The sequence below is a fragment of the Osmerus mordax genome, chromosome 6 (genome assembly GCF_038355195.1).
Source record: "Osmerus mordax isolate fOsmMor3 chromosome 6, fOsmMor3.pri, whole genome shotgun sequence".
NCBI lineage: Eukaryota > Metazoa > Chordata > Actinopteri > Osmeriformes > Osmeridae > Osmerus > Osmerus mordax.
The window spans coordinates 4,561,545-4,577,366 of NC_090055.1; the positions used below are offsets into that span (position 1 = coordinate 4,561,545).

Sequence of the window (15,822 nt, forward strand, 5' to 3'; positions counted from 1 at the left end):
GTGATTGGGGAGGGGTTTCTGAGAGACCAACCTTCCTTTAATGGTTTAGATCTTATTCCTCTACTGACAAAACAAATAGGAGCAAGTATAGTACTATGATCATTTCACATATGAATTCTTCAGCAGGGTGGCTATCATCTCAATAACCAAGCTGCATTAACACAAGCAGAGAAAATTTGCATTCCAGTAAACAGATTGCAATTACCCATTAGAAAGCATTCATGGGCAATTAATAAAGCAATCCCCTTAATGCTGCACCTAGGGAATGTATGAACATCAATTACACGAATTGGAGTCAATAAGATAAAAATATGTTTTAACATTTATTTATTTTTACAGTAGTAAACAACCCCTCACTGATGGAGAACAAAAATGTACCGGACAAAATCACCATACTCTAAGCAAGAGAACTTGAGAATGAGCAAAATAGTTCCTCTGTATTTGCTATGGAATCACCCATACTGAATAGGGTAGCGACATTTTGTATACTAATGTAGCCTTAGTTAGACAAAATCCTACTTATTGTGAACCTTTACAGAAGGAGAAGCTACTGTGTAGTTGTCTAAGCAGCACATTTTTATAGTATGGCAGGATAGGAGGCTACTGGATCTGAGTCACCCTTGCCACACATCCCGTCACTTTCATGATGGGGAAGAAGAAAAGAAAAACGTAATCCAGCGCCCCAGGAGTCCACTTAAGTTAATTACTAGGTTGCCCGAGCATGCTGCATTCGTTAAACAAACAAGAAGGCAAGTGTAAGCTGGGTGTGAAGGCTCCTTTATCGAAATCTTTGTTTTTATTGTAATCAAGGGTTTAAATGAACATGCCCTTAACTATCCAAGCAAAAAAGACACTTGATTACGCCATAGGAAATCTAACAGAGACAAATAACTTGGATGATTTCTACTTAAACAATTACAATTGTCTTTAATGAAAGCGGGTTGCTTTCACTTGGAATAATGCTTTTGTGTAAAAAGTATGTTTAAAGTAGCAAAGTTACACAAGGATGAATATTTGTAAAGTCATTAGATTGAGTGTCCCCATTACACTTCCATGTGTTATTAACTTGAAAGATTGTGTCACTGGAATACTAAACTTAACTTAAAAAATAGGTGAAGACAGCTGATTTCAACTTGGCCGGCAATAGCTTGTCCCAATCAAGCAAATTGCTGTCCCAAAAACATTTTTAACAGAATTACTAATAGTAATTCTTTACTAGACACTAACCTGGATTGAAAAACATTCATTATTAATGCTCTCTAGGGTCAAAGCTTTGTCCTTCCTCCTTATACTCAAGTGATTAGATACTATTCAGTTCAGGAACACAAAATGAAGATAAAAGTTTAAAGCTGCTATCTTTTTGTCCTGTCTCAAAGTAGTCTCTCCCTTGAGACTCTGCAGCATTACCTTTGGGATTGTGCAGGTGAAAGCTAAGGTGACCCCTTTCTGAGCATCTGAACAAGTTGGCTAGCTGTGAGCCTCGCTACCCCCCCCCCCCCCCTCCCCACACACAAACACACACCTTCTCAAACCCCATCTCCCTGTGACTTTGAAGACCAGCCAGTGAAGAGCTTTGAAAAGCCTTCTGCGATCTGCCCACCATGACCAGGCACAGGATTAACAAACCCCTGAAGGATACAGTTGGATGATGGAGGGGGTGGGGGGCGGGGGGTGGAGGGCAGCCTTTTTTGAAGGGGTAGCGTTTGCGCAAGCATTTCCCCTCTGGCCACAGCTGGAAGAATTAACAAGCTACTAAGGAAGCAGAGAACAGTCTCAAGTCTCTTTTTTTGGCTTCCCCAGCAACCAATTTGTGGGGAAGAACTGAAGGAGGCCGCTAATTCTGCCTGTGACCTCCTCTTGCCTCAACTGTCAGCCTTTGTTGTGCAGCTCATAGGGAATACTATTTTTCAGTCCCTCTTAACTTTGAGGTTCCAAAATCCATCCCAGAAGACGCCATCTTTGTGTCTGAGAGAATGAGGGTCTTGGATGACATACAGTATCATTAACAACATGTTAAATGTGGAGGAAACAATCCGAAGTTAGGTACTCGCCATGGTACAAAGTCAATAAATCTCATAGTTCAAGACCCAATCACTGATGCATGCAAGTTTGATGACAAGGGCGTAAGTTCAGTTGACTTAAAAAAGCTTCTCACCATTCACCCCCGATATCTCCTCCCCACAATTGTACTTCTGTCACCTCAAATCTCAACTCCACACCATCTCACATCGGGCTCTGTTCATCGTAGTTCCTTTCCTATTCTAAAACCACTCCAGATGGCACAGTGTCAGGCTGTTGGTTGCAGTCACTCTTTGCTTCAGTTGCTCAATTTCAGGCACAGGGTATAAAAGAAATTGAGGAAGGTTTGGGCCACGCTTCTTAGAGTTTACGTAGGCCAAATGGCAGGTTAATTAGGAATGCAGCCAGAGAAAACATGCTCTTTTTGGTGACAGAGGGGGAAAGTTCTCCAAGGATGTACTCATTTAGTCAAGTGGATGGCTTAGGAGGTTGTGAATAGACAATGTAGCACAGAAATGTTCAACATTCGAGTAGCAAACCGTAAGCAAGACGGACACCTATGCAGGTTACATGCCTTTGCCTTGCTAAGACATTCATGAAAATGTTCTTGTTGTTACAAGGTCATAGCAGGTGGGCACTTGGCCAACCATCTGGTACAGCCCACCCATTTGATGATCTGGGCTGGTACCACTGCAGCTTGGCCTAGTTCTCCCTTGCTTTTGTTTATGTCAGTTGGTCACTGTAGACACACATGTTGACTTTTAAATTGTCATCATGTTGCACATGATAACAATTTCCTTACAGCACATTTAAAGCCTACATACTTCTTGTTAACTAACCCCTTAAAATGATTTAAATATTAATGAAAAAATATGTGCAATCACTGAAATTAAAACTGTCTTAATTACATTTCCAGCACTATCCATTAATCAAGTTGTCATACTATTCATCCAACTAGCAGACCATTCTGCTCCCTCATTAAACCCATACAATTCATACATATTAGGAATTCCAAGGCTGTACAAAACTGTTTAGAGTGCATTCATGTCTTGAGATGACTTCCAATCAAGCTCCAACATTAATTTAATAACAACCCTGATACAATGCGCTTTTACCTTTTGCTCCAATCAATCAAAACCCCAAGATCTTGTGATGAGGCACTGTCGGATGCTTAGTTGTAGCTGATGAGTATGGTGGCCCAGAGTGATATCCCAGTGTCCATCTGAAGGGAAGCAAAAATAAATACATATTTATTTATATATTTACACTAAAATAATCTCATAATAACATAATGTCTATAGCAAAGGTTATAGACATGTCATGAGATTATTTTAGTGTGAATCAAAGACATTCTCAGAACAGTCCCAGTCAGGTTTTTAACCATACATTACAGAACTTCACACCTCAGAGTTTGAGTACCATGTCAATCAAATCTTTCCATCAGCATCATGCATCAATTAGTATGTTACAGAAAAGTGTGGCCATCTGCTGAATGAAGTTCCTCAGCACTGACAGTCTTGTTGATTAGGTGAGCCAACACAATATGTTTATTATTTATTCACTAACTCTGCATACTAATAATATCAGTTGATTCTTCGTGCTGTGCTGCTTTGTCAGCTGTCAACACATTAGTATAGCAGACAAGCTATTTTACCAAGCAGAAATATTGTTATTTTTACAGGTTTCATGAAGAGAGATACTCATTTCAGTAGCTGTGCAGTGGTGGTGTGCACCTATTTCAAATTAATGCTCCAACCATTCTATCAATACTTAGGCAAGCCATGGTATTATACATGTAATCTACAGTATGTATTTAATATGCAAATAACCTCAATAATATAATTTAAGATAATGTTGTCTACATAATCCATACTATATCAGAATTTATAATCAACTCGTACTTATAAGCAACCCACAAAATAGTTCAAATAAGATGTAACATGTAGGGAATAAATCATAGACTTAAAGCTGCCAAAATCTCAAGGCATCTCAGAACACAATCTGTTCTGAAAATCTGCTCAATGTGATTTAGTTCTTGCCAGATCACCACTTAGTGCAGAGTGGTTTGAGAAATCTAACTTTTTCGGACTCTGTACCCTTCAACAGGACATGGTGCAGCTAAATAAATGAAGGTGTGGTGGTTTGATAAGCAATGCTGCTCTTTTTGAAAAAGCTGACACCTACCTAAATGAAGCTTGATTTGGAAAATAAGATAAGGTTGAGAATAATCTGCTGCTTGAAAATCTCAAACCATAGGATGTAACTTTGCTTGCAATGTATCCCGCTTATATTGTGAGTTACAGTATGAGGAGTTAATCAAGCCTCAACCCTGTACCAACACACTGGATCCACGGGTGGACACATCAGAGACAAGCAGTATGCCACCACACAAAGAAACAAATCATTAAAAAAATTACGGTTTATAGGTACCACTGCCACAATAATTTTCAGAAATGAACCCCAAAACACCAGTTGGAAACACCACAAGAACTCAGTTTGAGTCAGTCTTGAAACATCAATCGCAACTATAAGACATAATGTTATGGAACGCGTTAACCTGATAATTGTTCTGTGAAATTCCTTCAGTCATGAAATTCTTGACTCTCCCTTTCAACGTTCGTGTGTACTTGAAGTTGGATTGAATTAGGTTAACTATAAATTGTCTGCAATTGTTTTTTGTGTAAAGCAGCAGCCCATAGATTAGCAACCTGATCAGATGGCAGCCACATGCTGCTGGTAAGTCTCCTAAACCTTAAATGAACCATCTAGCTTATTTATCTCCCATGGTCTCAAATGCAATACTAATAGCCCATATAGCCCTATCTGGGGGAATTTGGAAATGTGTTGGACCCTGGCCAACGTGATATAGTTATCTTCTTTTTTTGTGGGGTGGTGGGAGGGTGCTGGAAATAATATTAACAAATGTTGGTACTCAATCAACAAGCGTACCACAATAGATGAACTTCACTCGGGGTTACACAGAAATGTACTTTTTTTAAATGCATTAAAAGGTTCCAGACTTCAAATTGCTTTATAATTTGAGAAGTAGTAAGAAGAAGTAATGAAGAAAGTAAGACAAGGGATGCACAATTCAATCAACACTGAAGATCAATAAGCCACCTGTTAAAAGTTGTCTGAATGACTTAATTTTGGCTCCATCTACCAACAACTGGTCAATGCAATATCGACAAATCAAAGTAATTTTGCACTGAATACAGGTAAACCATTGGTCTAGTTCAATGAGGCTCTGACCATATCGCATGTGCGAATCAATTTAAAAGTGTCTGTAAAGGGGTCTCTATAGCAATACGTTTTTCACTGAAGATATGATCAAAGTAGAACGAGGAACAACTTAGAGAAACACATTATGAAACATACTGCACACTTCAGGGAAACGTTATCAAAGGAGGGTCTGGTACTAGCCGTGCCAGCTTAATCTGTTCCGACTGTGTATAGTTTATCCTGTAGAACTGAGAGGAACTATTCCACCCCCAGAGCTATAGCAGTTCTGTTCAGTCTGGGCTGCAACTCAAGTCTTGAGGAAACATAAACGCCCATTGCTTACCACAGGAAACTGAGAAAATGAAAAGAATTGGCTTCTAAACCATGTTAGAAGATGTTTATTTATGACTTGTTTTAGCAAGTCTGAAAGGAGCATTCTATAATCTCATCAGAAGTGTTCACACATAACTATTGGAAGGACAAAGACATCTTGCACCTGATACTTTGTGCTTCTACTACCGTCTTTGGGATACAGATCATTAACAGTGAAATAGGAAAGAATGTCTTCAGGGAACCAGAGTTCATCAGCCAAGAGTACAAAAAAGGATAAACATAACAAGCAGGAATGATCTGGCCAAGCAGTCCAGCAAGGCATAAACAAGAATCATGGTTTCAAACCAGAGACATAACTTGAAATCACAGCACAAAACAACAGTTATCAGCCAAAACATATTTTCGCTTACTGCACTATTAAACTAGGCTTGACCCAAGGAATTCCATTGTACCTAATTTTTTTCTAATCGGGTATACGATTCAAAAGTTTCGTCCAACTTTGACCCATTGGTGGCTCGAGTGCTTGAGCCGCAGACTTGAACTTTGGTGAAAAGAATCAGGAGACTGTTCCCAAACAGTGTACCAAATATAAAAACATTCATACATTCATTCAGCCCGCCATAGAAGATGAGTAGTAAGAAAAAAGGTAGAAACTCAATGGGTGCCTTTGCAGTTCCGTGTTTGGCCCCCATAAAGAAGAACCACACATCCCTAGGAAACAGAGAGTAACTGAGAACAGGGAGGAAGACATTGAGGAAAGGGATGGTGGGTGAACTCCATGCCCCCTCTCAGTCTCTTCTGTGCTGGCAGCAACTTGATTAATCATGGAGCCTAAGGCGGAAAGACTTAGCCGCTCATCATCCAGGATCATACCCCAGGATGAAGGATCAGGTCCGTCCAGGGCTCTGCATTACGTACTTGTAGAGATCATCCACAGCTTTGAAGCACCATGTCACAATGGGTGGTGCACCACCGACTGTGCTCCAAACTTATAGGTTGACCATATGGTTCTCCAAAATGGTATTATCCATTTGAAGTCATCATTAAAAAATAAAAAATGTGGTGGTATTGTCTTGAAAGCATACTACACCTAATACTAAACAGCAAGAGTATTTCTGATTCAATGCCATTGCTAAATGCTCATTATGATCTGCAGTATATCTAGCAAACCTTTTGAGCAAAATTGAGCATTTACTATGTAAACAAATCAAAGTCACTGTTTTAATATGGCAATGGGTATATATAACATTATATATGAACATATATGAAATATAACATTTCAATTTGTATCTGTCCTAGTTCACCCTTTGAATAGTCACTTTTGTAAAACATAGCACTATAAGATCAACCTTTTGCTTACAAAGTGTATCTGTGGGGGGAGGCATATATTGTTATACAAAAGAACTGCAAGAGACAGGCCAAGTCGTACTGTAGCCTACTCCATGTCAACAGTTTAAACAACAGACACACTGATGTGGTCTAGGAAAGTACAGAATTCCTAGTACGGAATTCAACTATGTACTGAAGTGCAGAGAGCAACCAACTGTGAACTTGGTGTAGGCTAAATGTTGGCTCTGTTGATTCTGTTCTTCCGTGTAGCTGTCTAACGTGGAAAAGTGTAGTATTTCAATGAAAGTGAAAACACACACACACACAGATGAGTAGGGCATGTTGTGAGTACTCCTCTCTCACCATTTATTCTAACCACATTTTGTTCTCAACATGGGGCAGGGGCAAGCGACTCGACCCCTGTGAACCCCTCCCCCTAACTGTGGCCCCAGTCTCCAGGCACCCAAAAACAAAATCAATCAGTATGCAGGTCATGCCACCTCCCCCCTTAGCTCCTCACTTTTGACCTTCCTGGGGCCCTCAGAGCATGACAGGGATTTGTCTTTGGGGCCGCTGTCTGGTGTGTGTCAGACGTTAACAAAGTCCTCATGTCAGAGGAAAGAGCAGCAGCTAACCCTGTCCACTGCCAACACAATCAATCCTGCTGAGGAATTCAAGGTGGTCTGACCCACGTCCAACCCTCCAGCTTAAACCAGGGCTCCAAGTTTGGCCGAGGGCTTTCCCTACGACTCCCTTTCACCCAATTGAAGGCCTGAATGACTGTCCAGGATGTGCTCGTGTTTCAAGAGTGGCACTGGTGGGTAAACCTAACTCAAACACACATTTCTTCGCTCTGCCCAATATCAAGCGACATACCTTTTATTTGACAACTGAACAACCCTGGCTGTGGAATTGGGACACCAGGGGGTTGGCATTAACATAGCATAATTACACTGGGGAAAGATCTAGTTAGCACAATACAATATCCTGAACACAATGAGAGACATGGCACATAATTCGTCCTCCCATCCACTGACAGTCAGTCTATGATATTGGAGATTTATTCCAGAATTCAGACTGTTAGTTTAACTGATGATTGTACATTCAGTATGATGATAGCCAGGGTCTTGCACACAGTGAATCTGATTAGCAGCTCTGGGATAACTCTCCACTACCGTCCCTCTGTTGGGCATTATCATGCTAATCTCTAAGAAAAAAATACATTTGACTGAATGGCACATGTAATAGAAGTCAGGGACCTCCAAAGCCAAGTGAGGGAAAATACATTCTGCACTGCCATGGCAAGGGCCTTGACAGATGGACATAGCTATTATGCTACTGCTTAATTAAAAGAACATTTAATTAAAAGGGTCTTTAGGTGAAAAGCTGCATCATTGTTTTCACTGACCTGAGTTTTTCCTCCATTACATATTCAATTTTCACACCAAAAAGAGGTCCAGCTGATGAGGCAAAAAGCTAATACGACACACCACAGAAGAGGGTACTGAACGCCTCTTTGTAGGGGACTGGGTTAGTTACATGAAATATTCCTTCCATTAAACAGTCAATGGACACATCAACTCCAAGATTGGGACCTTCTTAAATTTAACCAATTTAACCTCCTGCACCCCGTAGTCCAATATCTTCTTTCTATTTACTTTACGACTACATCATTTTGGAAAATATTTGTGGTACATTGTTGGGGGGTTGGGGAGTATTGAGCAGGATAGCAATTTCCTCTGGGGTGAGTTGAGTCCTCTCAGATTAGGTGATGAGGATGTGATGGAGGTTTGTCTGTTAAGTCTCCTCACCGTAAGATGACGTATTTAAGTAATATCAGGCTCTGCAGATTTAGCCTTGTTTACCTTGAGATGTTTTTCATACCGTCAGTCACCAGCAATTGCTCCTTAGGGAGAGACTGTCAAGGCAGAGAGAGAATGTGCAAAAGCAATAAAAGAGGATCAAATGAAGTCGCTTGGGATGCACTGGACCAGAGAAAGAAAGCGAGTGTGGTATGTGTACAAGTACTGAAGTTGGTGTGCAAAAGACTGACCATGGGTGTGTACAAATGTTTGCAACAGAAATTCTGTCCTCCCATATAGATAAAATAACAAGTCAATATCTTGACAGATCCCAACACACATGCACATACAGTACATCTGGGTTGATGAGTCACTGCGTACATGGTAAATTCTGACCCACCCGTGGAATGGAAAGAGTGCTCCACAGAGAAGACGGGGGCAATTTTACCAAACCTGGCGTGGTGCCCAGAGTAGATTTAGTGTTATGAACACCCCCCCACCCACACACACACACACAACCCCCTGTCCCTATTCCGCAACAGACTCGTTTTAAAAATAGATCTTATTAGGAGAAAGGGTTAGGAGTTCTTAGAAACTTAAGGAAATGACCAGGCTAAGAGTTCATTTAGGAACTAATCTTAAAGCCACCAAATAAAGCAAATATCTGATATCACAACATCGCTCAAAGATTAAGTGTAAAAAAAAAAAATGACACATTCACACAAAAGCAAAAAATACACACACATACTGGGAAATCAGATGTGGCATGGCACACTAAACAAGTGTGGGACTAGCCCAATTCCCCCCCCCCCCCCCCCCCCCAAAAAAAGTGGCATGATACTGCACCATTCTCTAAAAGGGATGGGTTTAATCAAAACACTTTGTGTAAATGAGTGCCACCCACCTTTTGAGTATATGCAGAGCTTGAATTGGCTATGATGAGGCATCTGTGACTTAAGGCAGGCAGAAAATGTTATCATGGGTTTTTAATTTCCTGCTTCATTTCACGTTTTGGGATCATAAAAATACTCATTTCCCAAATGTTCAATAAGCTACGATGAGACATGATCATAACTCTGAATGGGTTTGACAGGTACTAAACCCCTGTGCAGCAATGTGTGCCAAATTAGACAATAGTACCATCACATATTTACAGTGCCTTGAAAAAGTATTCACACCCTTTAAGAACCGCTTTGAAACCCTATTCATCTCATTCAACATTTCATCCTAATCTCATCATGAATTCTATATACTTTTTTCTGTGTCTTCGCACATTACCAAATATCAATTCAATAAATATTTTGCTCGATATTTCTAACTCTTTCACCAAATCTCTCTTACTCTGTGCACACTTTGCTGATCTTTCCTACATGGTCGGGAAATGTGAGTTAATTTCCAAGAACAACACCCCATGTGCTCGCACACTTGAGATTCTGGATCATGTTCAGTGCAACGGTTTTCTGGGTTGTTCACATTGCCAACAAAAGTATTTTGATAAAAAAAAAACTAACATACAGGGACTTACTAACACATTCATTTCTCGCAACCAACATGCATGCACAAAACATCTAGTGACTGAAATAAGACTATTATTGCAACACTGCTAAGACACATGTATTCTTGAACAACATTGAATGCTTTATGATGCAGCTTAGCCCAAAGAAAACACTCTGCTAGCCGGGGCCAGAAAAGTTGTGGACAGGATTGTGTAGTTTTAGAGACGGCTTGCTGCACTTTCTGCATGAGCGGTTAATCGATGAGTTGTAAGGGCTGCCCTCATTATGAAGTGATTAAGAGATCATCTGGAACACAAACCACTGCACCTTTAGTCTCTGCTAGCACTGCAGAAATCAATACTGCCTATGGCCAACTGCAATTCACCAGGAAGCTTGTTTTGTTAGCTCAGGCTTTTCCTCAAATTCCATATGATGAGGAGCATGGGGGAAACCATTCTGCTGCAAAATGGTTTATTTCCTACACTAAACAACCCATGGAGAGGAGTTTTGAATGCCCACTGCTATGCATGGTTATAATAATCTTGAAGGATGATGTATTTGCTCCTTTGGTCATTTGTTGCCATTGTAGTTTTGAGGGATTGTGGTTGAAAATGTACTGCTTAGCATTTAGAAAAATGGCAACTAGACATATGGTCTGGCAATCCTTGCTGTCATTGACTATTAATTAAGCACAATGCACAAATATAGATATAAAGCCTTATTTCTTTCAGAGCACACACACACTCACAGAAAATTTAGCAGAATCTTTGAGAAAGTTAAAATATATAATATATAAATAAACATTGTCTTGAATTACTCAATAGCATAGAACTTAAAATAAACTGACAATCCTAAATCACATGATGATACTAGCAACCTTCCCACTGTAGTAAGGAAACTTAAGTAAGTTATAACATAAACATGTAAAAGTATAGCCCTAAATAAAACTCAGGAGACCTTTACCAAGCTAAATGCATACATTATATTTGATTTGCTGACATGGCAGAGTGTAGATTATATTTCCCCTCTAAATGCTGGATCATTTCCTCTCTGTAACTTCATGGACCATAAACAAGTCAGCTATACCCAACATTCTTGTCCACAGCATCAGTGGATTGGCAGAATGTCCAGAGCCAATGTTTGACAAGGGGTTAATGTTTCTGAAAAGCGTTTGACAAAACCTCAGGAAGACAGTCAGTCTGGAAAGAAGAGACTAGGTTTGTCACTTGTCCAGCTTGTGGTCTGCCACCATTATGAAGTTTTTCTTCCCTCTTTCCTAAACTCTTCGACTGAACTCCAGCATTTTAACTCCCAAATATGATTGTACTGTTTATCCTGTCCTATGCTTACTACATTAGAGTGACAGGAGGGCAGCCACTGCATGTGTTCGTTTGAAGTAATCAGCAGTAATTACCAGACTATCACAGACTTCATTCACATTTCTAAAGAGAGTGAATAGGAAAGATATGTTTTGATATATAATATGACTAATTTCCCATTGAGGATCAATGAAAGTCCCGTATCTACTACTTCAATCAACAAAACATTCATCTTTAACTTAATCTTAATGTTTCTGGCATTATTACCTATAGTAAAACCTAATTCACTCTTGATATAGTTACTATTGATGTTACACCCCTGAAAAACCTCAAGAGCAATCAAAACACTGTGGTGACTGGTAAACTTCTGGCAACCAGCTCCACAGGTATAGCCAGCACAATGACTGAGGCCCCTCTTCAGTTGCCATGCATGATCTATGAGGCGTAAAGTCATGCTACCCCTACTTCATCCATTTGCAATGCTTGGTGCAACATGTTCATGTGAATTCTTACCACTGGTCATCCAAGGGGAGAGGGTCAGCCAAAAGGTCCAAGGCCTGGTGGTCTCAGCAGATAGCTGGGACAGGCCTGTCAAGAGTGAGCCCTTGGTTATGGATGATGGGAAGGCTCTTGGGCTGACAGGTAATAATTCACTCCCCAGGGGTCTGGGACCCTTCACTGGACACAAGGAGGCAGGCACGGAGAGGGATGGCCTTGCCTCCCCTCCCTTCCTCTACACCTCACCTCTGTCCAAGCTAAAGACATGGGGTTTCCACTGGCTGCCCAGTAACCATGGAAAACAAACTACCATCAATATGAAATATGAGTTGCCAGTCCAGTGATTCTCTCAGGTACAGGGACAAACAAAATCCCATATGCTGGGGATGAGGAGCTAAGATTAACTGTTGCTTCCTCAAGCACAACGCATTGCCAGGCCATTCTTTAGACTTCAGCGGCCCTTGAGAGCCGGAGGTAGTGCTTAGTCAGCTCAGACAAATTGTTACTTTCAAGGCTCCAAAACAATGGGTCTTAAAGGATTCAGTAAAAAGTTATATTGTGCTTAAAATAGGAGAGAAGCACTGTACTTCATTTGTATGGGCCTCTTTTTTTAAGCAAACATACAAAATACTATGGTATTAAGGTCTACTACACTGGTCGTAAAAATATTTGGGACGATTTTTAAGTGGTAGTGAAAGTTAACAAATGTGAGAGTAGGTAGTTGAAATGGCCCTTTTGTACATCCTTAAGCCATGGTACCGGGTTCCTAGGACAGAGCTTATTTCAACCCTCATTACCCTACAGACCATTAGGGTAGACATAGCCATCTGCACTGGGATGGCACCTCTACCAGACCCCACTTCAGATAAGACAAAAACTACAGGACCAATGGAAATTGGAAATCAAATTAAACCCTGGGCTGAATGCACCATTAGCCATACTAACCGAGTGGCAGCTCTTTCAGGGCAGAAATGAAAGTCGAGTGGTTGGCTTTCAATTTTTGGAGACGAGGAAGAACAAACTGTCTCGTGATACATTTCTCTCCCACACTCGCTTACTGCCATCATGCACCAATCCACTCAAATGACAGTAACTATTTGTATTGAGCTGGGTACTACCAGGTGTGTGCTTATGTGTGAGACAGCATAGGAAGGGCAACGCAAATGCAGATGTTAAAGGACCTTGTACAAGAGGGTTGGGCGATTGCACAAACATCATGTACAATTTCACCCCATGTTCTATGGGTCCTCTTTTGGCCAACTTACTATCTAGCACAATGCATCTGTTGAACGTGTGGCACCCATGACAAGCGTACAAATCTCAGCAGATTGTACATGATGTGGTGTACAAGTTAATCTGCCGAAACACTAAATATTCCTTTGATTCTATATATGAGGGAAAAAGTGCCATATTCTATGAAAGTCCTTGGGTATTGTGGATGACCAAACAGCCCACTAATTGACCTGTGCATACAGTAGCCTACATAAGATGCAGCTCTATGCGGAAGAAGACTAATACCATAGATTAATAAACCTGGGGATAAATATTCATCCAATTAAATGTGAGTGACTGATGGTGATTCATGCATTTTTGTAAAATATCTAGTGTAATTATACGGTAGGTTTACATGTAAGAAATCGCGACGACTGTCTGACGAACATTTATTATGTAAAATTCTAGAAAAGCCACAACCATTGCTAAGTTTGCACTGTGAATAAACTCAGTGTGGAATTCACATAATTCATATTTAGAATGTGGCTTGCAAGTCAACAAGTTGAATACCAGCTGGGCCAGCATAGGTGAAACAAATAAGGTGAGTCCAATAAGGGACTCAAAAGAGATCAGAAAGAGTGAAGCCAATGACGAAATGGACAGAAAGAAAAACTGTCCAAAAGGGTTCTTTGACCAAAATAACTAGGAAATATTTAGTAGGTTTGTATAATTTTTTCATTTACACACGATTTTAAAACATAACCTAACCATTTAGGCTACAAGACGGACTGTATTTCACGATGTCTAAGCCGCCCATCCACAGCATTTTTGGTTCTGTTACGTACTTTGTTTTGTTAAAGAAAATGTCCAGTAGCATATTGAACTAAAAGTAGCCTATTCACGTAGGTTTCCGCACAATTCCCCGAAAGAACAACCTGTTTTTCTTCTGTTAATGGACAGCTATACTTTGTGCAGTATAACACATTTATTCAGTTGGACTGACACCTACGGATAGGGTTGAAGTGAGGCATGCCAAACAGTGAAAATATCCCCAGACAGAGCATATTAATATAATATTATATAACTTGTAGCCTATACACAAATGCTGTGTAGATACAAGGCACAGTCAATCTTAACCTGGTCAATATTAATGCACAATTTGTCACAACCCCCAAAATTCATAGCCAGATTCAACGTAGTCTTGGTAAGTGGTAACAACTATGAAGACTCGGTATACCGAGTAGCCTACTAACATGTAGAGTTATGTCAGAAGCATACGGTAAATGTACAATTGTTTGGACTGGCAGAAAATGACTCGATATGCTTGTCACCTTGAAAAACGGATGCTATCAAGTGTTCATTGCCTTTACAGCCTACATTTGAGAAACCACAAAAGGACATCTTTAATAAATGAGAAAGTGCAGCTGCAGCAACATCAGCAGGACTGAGACGGAAAAGTGTCACAAGAAGTATGAGTAGAGTTCTTACCGTTTTCTCACGTTCAACGTGTTCGCAGTAGGGTTCGGGAGAGCGAAGCCTTGTATTATGCAAACATAAAGTCGCAGTACAGTTGCGTTGAGTAGATATGTTATTTTTCCGAAAAGGTTATATTCCCAGCGCGCGAAAGCAGCAAAAGAGCGCCTCTTACTATGACTGAGTCACCCAGAAGCGCTCGAGCTGTATCACAACATACTTCACCAGCAAAATAGCAGCCTCCGCAAAGACACGCCCTTGTACTGTATTGGCAGGCAGTTAGTCCAATAGCAGAGTAAGGAATGGTAGGCTACTAGACTATGTTTGGTACGTTTCTGTTCAAGCAATTGTGTTTCACTCCGCCTACCACATCTTACTTTTGTGAAGTTGAAATTTTTGCAGGGCTACAGTACAACTGGAACGCTGTAACCTGATCCAGACCAGCATCCACCAATGAGACTTCAGAGAGGGTATTTAAACCCCCCAAAACGTGACTTTCTCAAGTTTACTTTTCCTAAAAACCGAATCCATATTGAAATGTGTTCAGAATTTCCCAAGGCACACATTGTCAGAAACACATATTTGTAAGGACGCCATAGGCCTACTAAGTAAATAAGCTTAATCTTAATGATCCGTACTGTATGTAGACAATGTTAAATGTGCAACAGCAGTACCAGGTATGCATTTAAAACAGTTTTCACAACAATATGTTGGCGAAATGACGTTTGTGGAAACTGTATGAATGGTAGAAGATGCACACTGTAGACTGTAAAGGATGTGAGAGAACAGGGCTTCTGTTTTCCAAATAGAGATTGTAATGTGATGCACTTGCGAGGTGGACCAGGTGGTAATTGTCTGTTATTTGACAGTGCTTCACTGACACTTTGATAATAATCAAATACATACGTAGGTCTTTTCTGATACAGCAGATTAAGTAGGTTACCCTGATGTCACTGTATTTTCTCATAAATCCCATTGTAAAGTTGTCCTTCCTTCTGGCATGCGTATTCAGTAGCCTACATTCTACTTGGTGTAGCATTGTAAAATAAAATACAGATTTTGGTCAATTTATAGTCAATACTGATGTATCCCAGTCAGTTCTCTTGACAGGAAACATGC

At 40.4% G+C, this 15,822-nt stretch overlaps 1 protein-coding gene across 3 annotated transcripts in view; it reads right to left on the reverse strand.

The window, feature by feature from the left end:
* sema6cb (semaphorin 6Cb) overlaps window positions 1-14,860 on the reverse strand; it is a 79,504-nt gene extending 64,644 nt beyond the window's left edge. For all 3 annotated transcript variants that reach the window (XM_067237593.1, XM_067237594.1, XM_067237592.1), the window contains exons 1-2: window positions 14,719-14,860; window positions 3,135-3,241 (exon numbers count right to left, since the gene is read on the reverse strand). The gene's annotated coding sequence lies outside the window, so the exon portion shown is untranslated. The remainder of the gene's footprint in view (window positions 1-3,134; window positions 3,242-14,718) is intronic.
* Window positions 14,861-15,822: the final 962 nt, after the last annotated feature.